The 14,808-nt window shown below is 40.9% G+C and overlaps 14 non-coding genes across 14 annotated transcripts; 13 read left to right on the forward strand and 1 right to left on the reverse strand.

Moving 5' to 3' along the window:
- Positions 1-234: 234 nt before the first annotated feature.
- On the forward strand, positions 235-308 carry TRNAT-AGU (transfer RNA threonine (anticodon AGU)). Its single transcript has one exon. It is a non-coding gene; the product is annotated as a tRNA-Thr (tRNA).
- Positions 309-1,075: 767 nt separating this feature from the next.
- TRNAT-AGU (transfer RNA threonine (anticodon AGU)) lies at positions 1,076-1,149 on the forward strand. The gene has a single exon. It is a non-coding gene; the product is annotated as a tRNA-Thr (tRNA).
- Positions 1,150-1,916: 767 nt separating this feature from the next.
- TRNAT-AGU (transfer RNA threonine (anticodon AGU)) lies at positions 1,917-1,990 on the forward strand. The gene has a single exon. It is a non-coding gene; the product is annotated as a tRNA-Thr (tRNA).
- Positions 1,991-2,227: 237 nt separating this feature from the next.
- TRNAK-UUU (transfer RNA lysine (anticodon UUU)) lies at positions 2,228-2,300 on the reverse strand. The gene has a single exon. It is a non-coding gene; the product is annotated as a tRNA-Lys (tRNA).
- Positions 2,301-3,598: 1,298 nt separating this feature from the next.
- TRNAT-AGU (transfer RNA threonine (anticodon AGU)) lies at positions 3,599-3,672 on the forward strand. The gene has a single exon. It is a non-coding gene; the product is annotated as a tRNA-Thr (tRNA).
- Positions 3,673-4,439: 767 nt separating this feature from the next.
- TRNAT-AGU (transfer RNA threonine (anticodon AGU)) lies at positions 4,440-4,513 on the forward strand. Its single transcript has one exon. It is a non-coding gene; the product is annotated as a tRNA-Thr (tRNA).
- A 2,448-nt stretch (positions 4,514-6,961) lies between these two features.
- On the forward strand, positions 6,962-7,035 carry TRNAT-AGU (transfer RNA threonine (anticodon AGU)). The gene has a single exon. It is a non-coding gene; the product is annotated as a tRNA-Thr (tRNA).
- A 767-nt stretch (positions 7,036-7,802) lies between these two features.
- On the forward strand, positions 7,803-7,876 carry TRNAT-AGU (transfer RNA threonine (anticodon AGU)). The gene has a single exon. It is a non-coding gene; the product is annotated as a tRNA-Thr (tRNA).
- Positions 7,877-9,483: 1,607 nt separating this feature from the next.
- On the forward strand, positions 9,484-9,557 carry TRNAT-AGU (transfer RNA threonine (anticodon AGU)). The gene has a single exon. It is a non-coding gene; the product is annotated as a tRNA-Thr (tRNA).
- A 767-nt stretch (positions 9,558-10,324) lies between these two features.
- On the forward strand, positions 10,325-10,398 carry TRNAT-AGU (transfer RNA threonine (anticodon AGU)). The gene has a single exon. It is a non-coding gene; the product is annotated as a tRNA-Thr (tRNA).
- Positions 10,399-12,006: 1,608 nt separating this feature from the next.
- TRNAT-AGU (transfer RNA threonine (anticodon AGU)) lies at positions 12,007-12,080 on the forward strand. Its single transcript has one exon. It is a non-coding gene; the product is annotated as a tRNA-Thr (tRNA).
- A 767-nt stretch (positions 12,081-12,847) lies between these two features.
- On the forward strand, positions 12,848-12,921 carry TRNAT-AGU (transfer RNA threonine (anticodon AGU)). The gene has a single exon. It is a non-coding gene; the product is annotated as a tRNA-Thr (tRNA).
- Positions 12,922-13,688: 767 nt separating this feature from the next.
- Positions 13,689-13,762, forward strand: TRNAT-AGU (transfer RNA threonine (anticodon AGU)). Its single transcript has one exon. It is a non-coding gene; the product is annotated as a tRNA-Thr (tRNA).
- Positions 13,763-14,530: 768 nt separating this feature from the next.
- On the forward strand, positions 14,531-14,604 carry TRNAT-AGU (transfer RNA threonine (anticodon AGU)). Its single transcript has one exon. It is a non-coding gene; the product is annotated as a tRNA-Thr (tRNA).
- Positions 14,605-14,808: the final 204 nt, after the last annotated feature.

A 14,808-nucleotide genomic window follows, 5' to 3' on the forward strand; every position in this document is an offset into this window, starting at 1 on the left:
TGAGTGCAAACTTGCTCCCCAGTAAAGACGAACATGTGCTCCTCAATGCACACAATGGGCAATGCAGTCCACTCTAAATCGACGATTAATGACATGCTCGTTTTGTGCAATGGAGTTTCAGTCAATTGGAAAACATTTTGAAAAGTTATATTGCAACAGAAGCCCAGCCTTAAAAAAGTGGATTTCACTTCTAAATGATTACATGAGGAAGGAAAGGAGACCAGATGCAAAAAAGGTGCTGTGGCTTAGTTGGTTAAAGCGCCTGTCTAGTAAACAGGAGATCCTGAGTTCGAATCTCAGCAGCGCCTGTCTGCTTTTTTTTCGACCAATCTGTCTCCCCAATATTAAAACTTTGTACAAAGATTGCTATTTCATGCTATTTAGAAGCACAGTCAGGCTTGAAATGTTGGCAAAGCATCCAAGAACTCTGGACTCCACTACCTTAGAGTTATATTGCCCAAGGTTGCGATGCCATCAGAAATAGCACATATTAGAATGAGCAATTCATATTTCCTGCTTAATTTTTTGTAAAAGAAGCAAAGGTACGCCTGAACAGGAACTTGAACCCTGGACCCTCAGATTAAAAGTCTGATGCTCTACCGACTGAGCTATCCAGGCACAGGGATCACTGCCCATTTGAAACTTGATTTTCACTCTACAGCACCTCCATACATGGCTACCTCACTGGTCAATAAAGGAAATGAATTACTAGTGCATTACACACATTTTGACACTGGAGACATAACTTTTTTCAGTCATTCCGTATCCAGATATAGAGATTTGCAGCATCTAGGACTTTAATGTTCACCCACTTACGGATTTGAATGTTTTGCCACATTCATGAGTGCAAACTAGCTCCCCAGTAGAGACGAACATGTGCTCCTCAATGCACACACTGGGCAATGCAGTCCACTCTAAATCGACGATTAATGACATGCTCGTTTTGTGCAATGGAGTTTCAGTCAATTGGAAAACATTTTGAAAAGTTATATTGCAACAGAAGCCCAGCCTTAAAAAAGTGGATTTCACTTCTAAATGATTACATGAGGAAGGAAAGGAGACCAGATGCAAAAAAGGTGCTGTGGCTTAGTTGGTTAAAGCGCCTGTCTAGTAAACAGGAGATCCTGAGTTCGAATCTCAGCAGCGCCTGTCTGCTTTTTTTTCGACCAATCTGTCTCCCCAATATTAAAACTTTGTACAAAGATTGCTGTTTCATGCTATTTAGAAGCACAGTCAGGCTTGAAATGTTGGCAAAGCATCCAAGAACTCTGGACTCCACTACCTTAGAATCATATTGCCCAAGGTTGCGATGCCATCAGAAATAGCACATATTAGAATGAGCAATTCATATTTCCTGCTTAATTTTTTGTAAAAGAAGCAAAGGTACGCCTGAACAGGGACTTGAACCCTGGACCCTCAGATTAAAAGTCTGATGCTCTACCGACTGAGCTATCCAGGCACAAGGATCACTGCCCATTTGAAACTTGATTTTCACTCTACAGCACCTCCATACATGGCTACCTCACTGGTCAATAAAGGAAATGAATTACTAGTGCATTACACACATTTTGACACTGGAGACATAACTTTTTTCAGTCATTCCGTATCCAGATATAGAGATTTGCAGCATCTAGGACTTTAATGTTCACCCACTTACGGATTTGAATGTTTTGCCACATTCATGAGTGCAAACTAGCTCCCCAGTAGAGACGAACATGTGCTCCTCAATGCACACACTGGGCAATGCAGTCCACTCTAAATCGACGATTAATGACATGCTCGTTTTGTGCAATGGAGTTTCAGTCAATTGGAAAACATTTTGAAAAGTTATATTGCAACAGAAGCCCAGCCTTAAAAAAGTGGATTTCACTTCTAAATGATTACATGAGGAAGGAAAGGAGACCAGATGCAAAAAAGGTGCTGTGGCTTAGTTGGTTAAAGCGCCTGTCTAGTAAACAGGAGATCCTGAGTTCGAATCTCAGCAGCGCCTGTCTGCTTTTTTTTCGACCAATCTGTCTCCCCAATATTAAAACTTTGTACAAAGATTGCTGTTTCATGCTATTTAGAAGCACAGTCATGCTTGAAATGTTGGCAAAGCATCCAAGAACTCTGGACTCCACTACCTTAGAGTCATATTGCCCAAGGTTGCGATGCCATCAGAAATAGCACATATTAGAATGAGCAATTCATATTTCCTGCTTAATTTTTTGTAAAAGAAGCAAAGGTATGCCTGAACAGGGACTTGAACCCTGGACCCTCAGATTAAAAGTCTGATGCTCTACCGACTGAGCTATCCAGGCACAGGGATCACTGCCCATTTGAAACTTGATTTTCACTCTACAGCACCTCCACACATGGCTACCTCACTGGTCAATAAAGGAAATGAATTACTAGTGCATTACACACATTTTGACACTGGAGACATAACTTTTTTCAGTCATTCCGTATCCAGATATAGAGATTTGCAGCATCTAGGACTTTAATGTTCACCCACTTACGGATTTGAATGTTTTGCCACATTCATGAGTGCAAACTTGCTCCCCAGTAAAGACGAACATGTGCTCCTCAATGCACACACTGGGCAATGCAGTCCACTCTAAATCAACGATTAATGACATGCTCGTTTTGTGCAATGGAGTTTCAGTCAATTGGAAAACATTTTGAAAAGTTATATTGCAACAGAAGCCCAGCCTTAAAAAAGTGGATTTCACTTCTGATTGATTACATGAGGAAGGAAAGGAGACCAGATGCAAAAAAGGTGCTGTGGCTCAGTTGGTTAAAGCGCCTGTCTAGTAAACAGGAGATCCTGAGTTCGAATCTCAGCAGCGCCTGTCTGCTTTTTTTTCGACCAATCTGTCTCCCCAATATTAAAACTTTGTACAAAGATTGCTATTTCATGCTATTTAGAAGCACAGTCAGGCTTGAAATGTTGGCAAAGCATCCAAGAACTCTGGACTCCACTACCTTAGAGTCATATTGCCCAAGGTTGCGATGCCATCAGAAATAGCACATATTAGAATGAGCAATTCATATTTCCTGCTTAATTTTTTGTAAAAGAAGCAAAGGTACGCCTGAACAGGGACTTGAACCCTGGACCCTCAGATTAAAAGTCTGATGCTCTACCTACTGAGCTATCCAGGCACAAGGATCACTGCCCATTTGAAACTTGATTTTCACTCTACAGCACCTCCATACATGGCTACCTCACTGGTCAATAGAGGAAATGAATTACTAGTGCATTACACACATTTTGACACTGGAGACATAACTTTTTTCAGTCATTCCGTATCCAGATATAGAGATTTGCAGCATCTAGGACTTTAATGTTCACCCACTTACGGATTTGAATGTTTTGCCACATTCATGAGTGCAAACTTGCTCCCCAGTAAAGACGAACATGTGCTCCTCAATGCACACACTGGGCAATGCAGTCCACTCTAAATCGACGATTAATGACATGCTCGTTTTGTGCAATGGAGTTTCAGTCAATTGGAAAACATTTTGAAAAGTTATATTGCAACAGAAGCCCAGCCTTAAAAAAGTGGATTTCACTTCTAAATGATTACATGAGGAAGGAAAGGAGACCAGATGCAAAAAAGGTGCTGTGGCTTAGTTGGTTAAAGCGCCTGTCTAGTAAACAGGAGATCCTGAGTTCGAATCTCAGCAGCGCCTGTCTGCTTTTTTTTCGACCAATCTGTCTCCCCAATATTAAAACTTTGTACAAAGATTGCTATTTCATGCTATTTAGAAGCACAGTCAGGCTTGAAATGTTGGCAAAGCATCCAAGAATTCTGGACTCCACTACCTTAGAGTCATATTGCCCAAGGTTGCGATGCCATCAGAAATAGCACATATTAGAATGAGCAATTCATATTTCCTGCTAAATTTTTTGTAAAAGAAGCAAAGATACGCCTGAACAGGGACTTGAACCCTGGACCCTCAGATTAAAAGTCTGATGCTCTACCGACTGAGCTATCCAGGCACAAGGATCACTACCCATTTGAAACTTGATTTTCACTCTACAGCACCTCCATACATGGCTACCTCACTGGTCAATAAAGGAAATGAATTACTAGTGCATTACACACATTTTGACACTGGAGACATAACTTTTTTCAGTCATTCCGTATCCAGATATAGAGATTTGCAGCATCTAGGACTTTAATGTTCACCCACTTACGGATTTGAATGTTTTGCCACATTCATGAGTGCAAACTTGCTCCCCAGTAAAGACGAACATGTGCTCCTCAATGCACACACTGGGCAATGCAGTCCACTCTAAATCGACGATTAATGACATGCTCGTTTTGTGCAATGGAGTTTCAGTCAATTGGAAAACATTTTGAAAAGTTATATTGCAACAGAAGCCCAGCCTTAAAAAAGTGGATTTCACTTCTAAATGATTACATGAGGAAGGAAAGGAGACCAGATGCAAAAAAGGTGCTGTGGCTTAGTTGGTTAAAGCGCCTGTCTAGTAAACAGGAGATCCTGAGTTCGAATCTCAGCAGCGCCTGTCTGCTTTTTTTTCGACCAATCTGTCTCCCCAATATTAAAACTTTGTACAAAGATTGCTATTTCATGCTATTTAGAAGCACAGTCAGGCTTGAAATGTTGGCAAAGCATCCAAGAACTCTGGACTCCACTACCTTAGAATCATATTGCCCAAGGTTGCGATGCCATCAGAAATAGCACATATTAGAATGAGCAATTCATATTTCCTGCTTAATTTTTTGTAAAAGAAGCAAAGGTACGCCTGAACAGGGACTTGAACCCTGGACCCTCAGATTAAAAGTCTGATGCTCTACCGACTGAGCTATCCAGGCACAAGGATCACTGCCCATTTGAAACTTGATTTTCACTCTACAGCACCTCCATACATGGCTACCTCACTGGTCAATAAAGGAAATGAATTACTAGTGCATTACACACATTTTGACACTGGAGACATAACTTTTTTCAGTCATTCCGTATCCAGATATAGAGATTTGCAGCATCTAGGACTTTAATGTTCACCCACTTACGGATTTGAATGTTTTGCCACATTCATGAGTGCAAACTTGCTCCCCAGTAAAGACGAACATGTGCTCCTCAATGCACACACTGGGCAATGCAGTCCACTCTAAATCGACGATTAATGACATGCTCGTTTTGTGCAATGGAGTTTCAGTCAATTGGAAAACATTTTGAAAAGTTATATTGCAACAGAAGCCCAGCCTTAAAAAAGTGGATTTCACTTCTAAATGATTACATGAGGAAGGAAAGGAGACCAGATGCAAAAAAGGTGCTGTGGCTTAGTTGGTTAAAGCGCCTGCCTAGTAAACAGGAGATCCTGAGTTCGAATCTCAGCAGCGCCTGTCTGCTTTTTTTCGACCAATCTGTCTCCCCAATATTAAAACTTTGTACAAAGATTGCTATTTCATGCTATTTAGAAGCACAGTCAGGCTTGATATGTTGGCAAAGCATCCAAGAACTCTGGACTCCACTACCTTAGAGTCATATTGCCCAAGGTTGCGATGCCATCAGAAATAGCACATATTAGAATGAGCAATTCATATTTCCTGCTTAATTTTTTGTAAAAGAAGCAAAGGTACGCCTGAACAGGGACTTGAACCCTGGACCCTCAGATTAAAAGTCTGATGCTCTACCGACTGAGCTATCCAGGCACAAGGATCACTGCCCATTTGAAACTTGATTTTCACTCTACAGCACCTCCATACATGGCTACCTCACTGGTCAATAAAGGAAATGAATTACTAGTGCATTACACACATTTTGACACTGGAGACATAACTTTTTTCAGTCATTCCGTATCCAGATATAGAGATTTGCAGCATCTAGGACTTTAATGTTCACCCACTTACGGATTTGAATATTTTGCCACATTCATGAGTGCAAACTTGCTCCCCAGTAAAGACGAACATGTGCTCCTCAATGCACACACTGGGCAATGCAGTCCACTCTAAATCGACGATTAATGACATGCTCGTTTTGTGCAATGGCGTTTCAGTCAATTGGAAAACATTTTGAAAAGTTATATTGCAACAGAAGCCCAGCCTTAAAAAAGTGGATTTCACTTCTAAATGATTACATGAGGAAGGAAAGGAGACCAGATGCAAAAAAGGTGCTGTGGCTTAGTTGGTTAAAGCGCCTGTCTAGTAAATAGGAGATCCTGAGTTCGAATCTCAGCAGCGCCTGTCTGCTTTTTTTTCGACCAATCTGTCTCCCCAATATTAAAACTTTGTACAAAGATTGCTATTTCATGCTATTTAGAAGCACAGTCAGGCTTGAAATGTTGGCAAAGCATCCAAGAACTCTGGACTCCACTACCTTAGAGTCATATTGCCCAAGGTTGCGATGCCATCAGAAATAGCACATATTAGAATGAGCAATTCATATTTCCTGCTTAATTTTTTGTAAAAGAAGCAAAGGTACGCCTGAACAGGGACTTGAACCCTGGACCCTCAGATTAAAAGTCTGATGCTCTACCGACTGAGCTATCCAGGCAGATGGATCACTGCCATTTGAAACTTGATTTTCACTCTACAGCACCTCCATACATGGCTACCTCACTGGTCAATAAAGGAAATGAATTACTAGTGCATTACACACATTTTGACACTGGAGACATAACTTTTTTCAGTCATTCCGTATCCAGATATAGAGATTTGCAGCATCTAGGACTTTAATGTTCACCCACTTACGGATTTGAATGTTTTGCCACATTCATGAGTGCAAACTTGCTCCCCAGTAAAGACGAACATGTGCTCCTCAATGCACACACTGGGCAATGCAGTCCTCTCTAAATCGACGATTAATGACATGCTCGTTTTGTGCAATGGAGTTTCAGTCAATTGGAAAACATTTTGTAAAGTTATATTGCAACAGAAGCCCAGCCTTAAAAAAAGTGGATTTCACTTCTAAATGATTACATGAGGAAGGACAGGAGATCAGATGCAAAAGAGGTGCTGTGGCTTAGTTGGTTAAAGCGCCTGTCTAGTAAACAGGAGATCCTGAGTTCGAATCTCAGCAGCGCCTGTCTGCTTTTTTTTCGACCAATCTGTCTCCCCAATATTAAAACTTTGTACAAAGATTGTTATTTCATGCTATTTAGAAGCACAGTCAGGCTTGAAACGTTGGCAAAGCATCCAAGAATTCTGGACTCCACTACCTTAGAGTCATATTGCCCAAGGTTGCGATGCCATCAGAAATAGCACATATTAGAATGAGCAATTCATATTTCCTGCTAAATTTTTTGTAAAAGAAGCAAAGATACACCTGAACAGGGACTTGAACCCTGGACCCTCAGATTAAAAGTCTGATGCTCTACCGACTGAGCTATCCAGGCACAGGGATCACTGCCCATTTGAAACTTGATTTTCACTCTACAGCACCTCCATACATGGCTACCTCACTGGTCAATAAAGGAAATGAATTACTAGTGCATTACACACATTTTGACACTGGAGACATAACTTTTTTCAGTCATTCCGTATCCAGATATAGAGATTTGCAGCATCTAGGACTTTAATGTTCACCCATTTACGGATTTGAATGTTTTGCCACATTAATGAGTGCAAACTTGCTCCCCAGTAAAGACGAACATGTGCTCCTCAATGCACACACTGGGCAATGCAGTCCACTCTAAATCGACGATTAATGACATGCTCGTTTTGTGCAATGGAGTTTCAGTCAATTGGAAAACATTTTGAAAAGTTATATTGCAACAGAAGCCCAGCCTTAAAAAAGTGGATTTCACTTTTTAATGATTACATGAGGAAGGAAAGGAGACCAGATGCAAAAAAGGTGCTGTGGCTTAGTTGGTTAAAGCGCCTGTCTAGTAAACAGGAGATCCTGAGTTCGAATCTCAGCAGCGCCTGTCTGCTTTTTTTCGACCAATCTGTCTCCCCAATATTAAAACTTTGTACAAAGATTGCTATTTCATGCAATTTAGAAGCACAGTCAGGCTTGATATGTTGGCAAAGCATCCAAGAACTCTGGACTCCACTACCTTAGAGTCATATTGCCCAAGGTTGCGATGCCATCAGAAATAGCACATATTAGAATGAGCAATTCATATTTCCTGCTAAATTTTTTGTAAAAGAAGCAAAGGTACGCCTGAACAGGGACTTGAACCCTGGACCCTCAGATTAAAAGTCTGATGCTCTACCGACTGAGCTATCCAGGCACAAGGATCACTGCCCATTTGAAACTTGATTTTCACTCTACAGCACCTCCATACATGGCTACCTCACTGGTCAATAAAGGAAATGAATTACTAGTGCATTACACACATTTTGACACTGGAGACATAACTTTTTTCAGTCATTCCGTATCCAGATATAGAGATTTGCAGCATCTAGGACTTTAATGTTCACCCACTTACGGATTTGAATGTTTTGCCACATTCATGAGTGCAAACTTGCTCCCCAGTAAAGACGAACATGTGCTCCTCAATGCACACACTGGGCAATGCAGTCCACTCTAAATCGACGATTAATGACATGCTCGTTTTGTGCAATGGAGTTTCAGTCAATTGGAAAACATTTTGAAAAGTTATATTGCAACACAAGCCCAGCCTTAAAAAAGTGGATTTCACTTCTGATTGATTACATGAGGAAGGAAAGGAGACCAGATGCAAAAAAGGTGCTGTGGCTTAGTTGGTTAAAGCGCCTGTCTAGTAAACAGGAGATCCTGAGTTTGAATCTCAGCAGCGCCTGTCTGCTTTTTTTTCGACCAATCTGTCTCCCCAATATTAAAACTTTGTACAAAGATTGCTATTTCATGCTATTTAGAAGCACAGTCAGGCTTGAAATGTTGGCAAAGCATCCAAGAACTCTGGACTCCACTACCTTAGAGTCATATTGCCCAAGGTTGCGATGCCATCAGAAATAGCACATATTAGAATGAGCAATTCATATTTCCTGCTTAATTTTTTGTAAAAGAAGCAAAGGTACGCCTGAACAGGGACTTGAACCCTGGACCCTCAGATTAAAAGTCTGATGCTCTACCGACTGAGCTATCCAGGCAGATGGATCACTGCCATTTGAAACTTGATTTTCACTCTACAGCACCTCCATACATGGCTACCTCACTGGTCAATAAAGGAAATGAATTACTAGTGCATTACACACATTTTGACACTGGAGACATAACTTTTTTCAGTCATTCCGTATCCAGATATAGAGATTTGCAGCATCTAGGACTTTAATGTTCACCCACTTACGGATTTGAATGTTTTGCCACATTCATGAGTGCAAACTTGCTCCCCAGTAAAGACGAACATGTGCTCCTCAATGCACACACTGGGCAATGCAGTCCTCTCTAAATCGACGATTAATGACATGCTCGTTTTGTGCAATGGAGTTTCAGTCAATTGGAAAACATTTTGTAAAGTTATATTGCAACAGAAGCCCAGCCTTAAAAAAAGTGGATTTCACTTCTAAATGATTACATGAGGAAGGACAGGAGATCAGATGCAAAAGAGGTGCTGTGGCTTAGTTGGTTAAAGCGCCTGTCTAGTAAACAGGAGATCCTGAGTTCGAATCTCAGCAGCGCCTGTCTGCTTTTTTTTCGACCAATCTGTCTCCCCAATATTAAAACTTTGTACAAAGATTGTTATTTCATGCTATTTAGAAGCACAGTCAGGCTTGAAACGTTGGCAAAGCATCCAAGAATTCTGGACTCCACTACCTTAGAGTCATATTGCCCAAGGTTGCGATGCCATCAGAAATAGCACATATTAGAATGAGCAATTCATATTTCCTGCTAAATTTTTTGTAAAAGAAGCAAAGATACACCTGAACAGGGACTTGAACCCTGGACCCTCAGATTAAAAGTCTGATGCTCTACCGACTGAGCTATCCAGGCACAGGGATCACTGCCCATTTGAAACTTGATTTTCACTCTACAGCACCTCCATACATGGCTACCTCACTGGTCAATAAAGGAAATGAATTACTAGTGCATTACACACATTTTGACACTGGAGACATAACTTTTTTCAGTCATTCCGTATCCAGATATAGAGATTTGCAGCATCTAGGACTTTAATGTTCACCCATTTACGGATTTGAATGTTTTGCCACATTAATGAGTGCAAACTTGCTCCCCAGTAAAGACGAACATGTGCTCCTCAATGCACACACTGGGCAATGCAGTCCACTCTAAATCGACGATTAATGACATGCTCGTTTTGTGCAATGGAGTTTCAGTCAATTGGAAAACATTTTGAAAAGTTATATTGCAACAGAAGCCCAGCCTTAAAAAAGTGGATTTCACTTTTTAATGATTACATGAGGAAGGAAAGGAGACCAGATGCAAAAAAGGTGCTGTGGCTTAGTTGGTTAAAGCGCCTGTCTAGTAAACAGGAGATCCTGAGTTCGAATCTCAGCAGCGCCTGTCTGCTTTTTTTCGACCAATCTGTCTCCCCAATATTAAAACTTTGTACAAAGATTGCTATTTCATGCAATTTAGAAGCACAGTCAGGCTTGATATGTTGGCAAAGCATCCAAGAACTCTGGACTCCACTACCTTAGAGTCATATTGCCCAAGGTTGCGATGCCATCAGAAATAGCACATATTAGAATGAGCAATTCATATTTCCTGCTAAATTTTTTGTAAAAGAAGCAAAGGTACGCCTGAACAGGGACTTGAACCCTGGACCCTCAGATTAAAAGTCTGATGCTCTACCGACTGAGCTATCCAGGCACAAGGATCACTGCCCATTTGAAACTTGATTTTCACTCTACAGCACCTCCATACATGGCTACCTCACTGGTCAATAAAGGAAATGAATTACTAGTGCATTACACACATTTTGACACTGGAGACATAACTTTTTTCAGTCATTCCGTATCCAGATATAGAGATTTGCAGCATCTAGGACTTTAATGTTCACCCACTTACGGATTTGAATGTTTTGCCACATTCATGAGTGCAAACTTGCTCCCCAGTAAAGACGAACATGTGCTCCTCAATGCACACACTGGGCAATGCAGTCCACTCTAAATCGACGATTAATGACATGCTCGTTTTGTGCAATGGAGTTTCAGTCAATTGGAAAACATTTTGAAAAGTTATATTGCAACACAAGCCCAGCCTTAAAAAAGTGGATTTCACTTCTGATTGATTACATGAGGAAGGAAAGGAGACCAGATGCAAAAAAGGTGCTGTGGCTTAGTTGGTTAAAGCGCCTGTCTAGTAAACAGGAGATCCTGAGTTTGAATCTCAGCAGCGCCTGTCTGCTTTTTTTTCGACCAATCTGTCTCCCCAATATTAAAACTTTGTACAAAGATTGCTATTTCATGCTATTTAGAAGCACAGTCAGGCTTGAAATGTTGGCAAAGCATCCAAGAACTCTGGACTCCACTACCTTAGAGTCATATTGCCCAAGGTTGCGATGCCATCAGAAACAGCACATATTAGAATGAGCAATTCATATTTCCTGCTTAATTTTTTGTAAAAGAAGCAAAGGTACGCCTGAACAGGGACTTGAATCCTGGACCCTCAGATTAAAAGTCTGATGCTCTACCGACTGAGCTATCCAGGCACAGGGATCACTGCCCATTTGAAACTTGATTTTCACTCTACAGCACCTCCATACATGGCTACCTCACTGGTCAATAAAGGAAATGAATTACTAGTGCATTACACACATTTTGACACTGGAGACATAACTTTTTTCAGTCATTCCGTATCCAGATATAGAGATTTGCAGCATCTAGGACTTTAATGTTCACCCACTTACGGATTTGAATGTTTTGCCACATTCATGAGTGCAAAATTGCTCCCCAGTAAAGGCGAACATGTGCTCCTCAATACATACACTGGGCAATGCAGTCCACTCTAAATCAACGATTAATGACATGCTCGTTTTGTGCAATGGAGTTTCAGTCAATTGGAAAACATTTTGTAAAGTTATATTGCAACAGAAGCCCAGCCTTAAAAAAAGTGGATTTCACTTCTAAATGATTACATGAGGAAGGAAAGGAGATCAGATGCAAAAGAGGTGCTGTGGCTTAGTTGGTTAAAGCGCCTGTCTAGTAAACAGGAGATCCTGAGTTCGAATCTCAGCAGCGCCTGTCTGCTTTTTTTTCGACCAATCTGTCTCCCCAATATTAAAACTTTGTACAAAGATTGTTATTTCATGCTATTTAGAAGCACAGTCAGGCTTGAAATGTTGGCAAAGCATCCAAGAATTCTGGACTCCACTACCTTAGAGTCATATTGCCCAAGGTTGCGATGCCATCAGAAATAGCACATATTAGAATGAGCAATTCATATTTCCTGCTAAATTTTTTGTAAAAGAAGCAAAGATACGCCTGAACAGGGACTTGAATCCTGGACCCTCAGATTAAAAGTCTGATGCTCTACCGACTGAGCTATCCAGGCACAGGGATCACTGCCCATTTGAAACTTGATTTTCACTCTACAGCACCTCCATACATGGCTACCTCACTGGTCAATAAAGGAAATGAATTACTAGTGCATTACACACATTTTGACACTGGAGACATAACTTTTTTCAGTCATTCCGTATCCAGATATAGAGATTTGCAGCATCTAGGACTTTAATGTTCACCCACTTACGGATTTGAATGTTTTGCCACATTCATGAGTGCAAACTTGCTCCCCAGTAAAGACGAACATGTGCTCCTCAATGCACACACTGGGCAATGCAGTCCACTCTAAATCGACGATTAATGACATGCTCGTTTTGTGCAATGGAGTTTCAGTCAATTGGAAAACATTTTGAAAAGTTATATTGCAACAGAAGCCCAGCCTTAAAAAAGTGGATTTCACTTCTAAATGATTACATGAGGAAGGAAAGGAGACCAGATGCAAAAAAGGTGCTGTGGCTTAGTTGGTTAAAGCGCCTGTCTAGTAAACAGGAGATCCTGAGTTCGAATCTCAGCAGCGCCTGTCTGCTTTTTTTTCGACCAATCTGTCTCCCCAATATTAAAACTTTGTACAAAGATTGCTATTTCATGCTATTTAGAAGCACAGTCAGGCTTGAAATGTTGGCAAAGCATCCAAGAACTCTGGACTCCACTACCTTAGAATCATATTGCCCAAGGTTGCGATGCCATCAGAAATAGCACATATTAGAATGAGCAATTCATATTTCCTGCTTAATTTTTTGTAAAAGAAGCAAAGGTACGCCTGAACAGGGACTTGAACCCTGGACCCTCAGATTAAAAGTCTGATGCTCTACCGACTGAGCTATCCAGGCACAAGGATCACTGCCCATTTGAAACTTGATTTTCACTCTACAGCACCTCCATACATGGCTACCTCACTGGTCAATAAAGGAAATGAATTACTAGTGCATTACACACATTTTGACACTGGAGACATAACTTTTTTCAGTCATTCCGTATCCAGATATAGAGATTTGCAGCATCTAGGACTTTAATGTTCACCCACTTACGGATTTGAATGTTTTGCCACATTCATGAGTGCAAACTTGCTCCCCAGTAAAGACGAACATGTGCTCCTCAATGCACACACTGGGCAATGCAGTCCACTCTAAATCGACGATTAATGACATGCTCGTTTTGTGCAATGGAGTTTCAGTCAATTGGAAAACATTTTGAAAAGTTATATTGCAACAGAAGCCCAGCCTTAAAAAAGTGGATTTCACTTCTAAATGATTACATGAGGAAGGAAAGGAGACCAGATGCAAAAAAGGTGCTGTGGCTTAGTTGGTTAAAGCGCCTGTCTAGTAAACAGGAGATCCTGAGTTCGAATCTCAGCAGCGCCTGTCTGCTTTTTTTTCGACCAATCTGTCTCCCCAATATTAAAACTTTGTACAAAGATTGCTATTTCATGCTATTTAGAAGCACAGTCAGGCTTGAAATGTTGGCAAAGCATCCAAGAACTCTGGACTCCACTACCTTAGAATCATATTGCCCAAGGTTGCGATGCCATCAGAAATAGCACATATTAGAATGAGCAATTCATATTTCCTGCTTAATTTTTTGTAAAAGAAGCAAAGGTACGCCTGAACAGGGACTTGAACCCTGGACCCTCAGATTAAAAGTCTGATGCTCTACCGACTGAGCTATCCAGGCACAAGGATCACTGCCCATTTGAAACTTGATTTTCACTCTACAGCACCTCCATACATGGCTACCTCACTGGTCAATAAAGGAAATGAATTACTAGTGCATTACACACATTTTGACACTGGAGACATAACTTTTTTCAGTCATTCCGTATCCAGATATAGAGATTTGCAGCATCTAGGACTTTAATGTTCACCCACTTACGGATTTGAATGTTTTGCCACATTCATGAGTGCAAAATTGCTCCCCAGTAAAGGCGAACATGTGCTCCTCAATACACACACTGGGCAATGCAGTCCACTCTAAATCAACGATTAATGACATGCTCGTTTTGTGCAATGGAGTTTCAGTCAATTGGAAAACATTTTGTAAAGTTATATTGCAACAGAAGCCCATCCTTAAAAAAAGTGGATTTCACTTCTAAATGATTACATGAGGAAGGAAAGGAGAACAGATGCAAAAAAGGTGCTGTGGCTTAGTTGGTTAAAGCGCCTGTCTAGTAAACAGGAGATCCTGAGTTCGAATCTCAGCAGCGCCTGTCTGCTTTTTTTTCGACCAATCTGTCTCCCCAATATTAAAACTTTGTACAAAGATTGCTGTTTCATGCTATTTAGAAGCACAGTCAGGCTTGAAATGTTGGCAAAGCATCCAAGAACTCTGGACTCCACTACCTTAGAGTCATATTGCCCAAGGTTGCGATGCCATCAGAAATAGCACATATTAGAATGAGCAATTCATATTT

This window comes from Ambystoma mexicanum, unplaced genomic scaffold (assembly GCF_040938575.1).
Source record: "Ambystoma mexicanum isolate Mex_15411 unplaced genomic scaffold, UKY_AmexF1_1 Mex_scaf1, whole genome shotgun sequence".
Lineage (NCBI taxonomy): Eukaryota > Metazoa > Chordata > Amphibia > Caudata > Ambystomatidae > Ambystoma > Ambystoma mexicanum.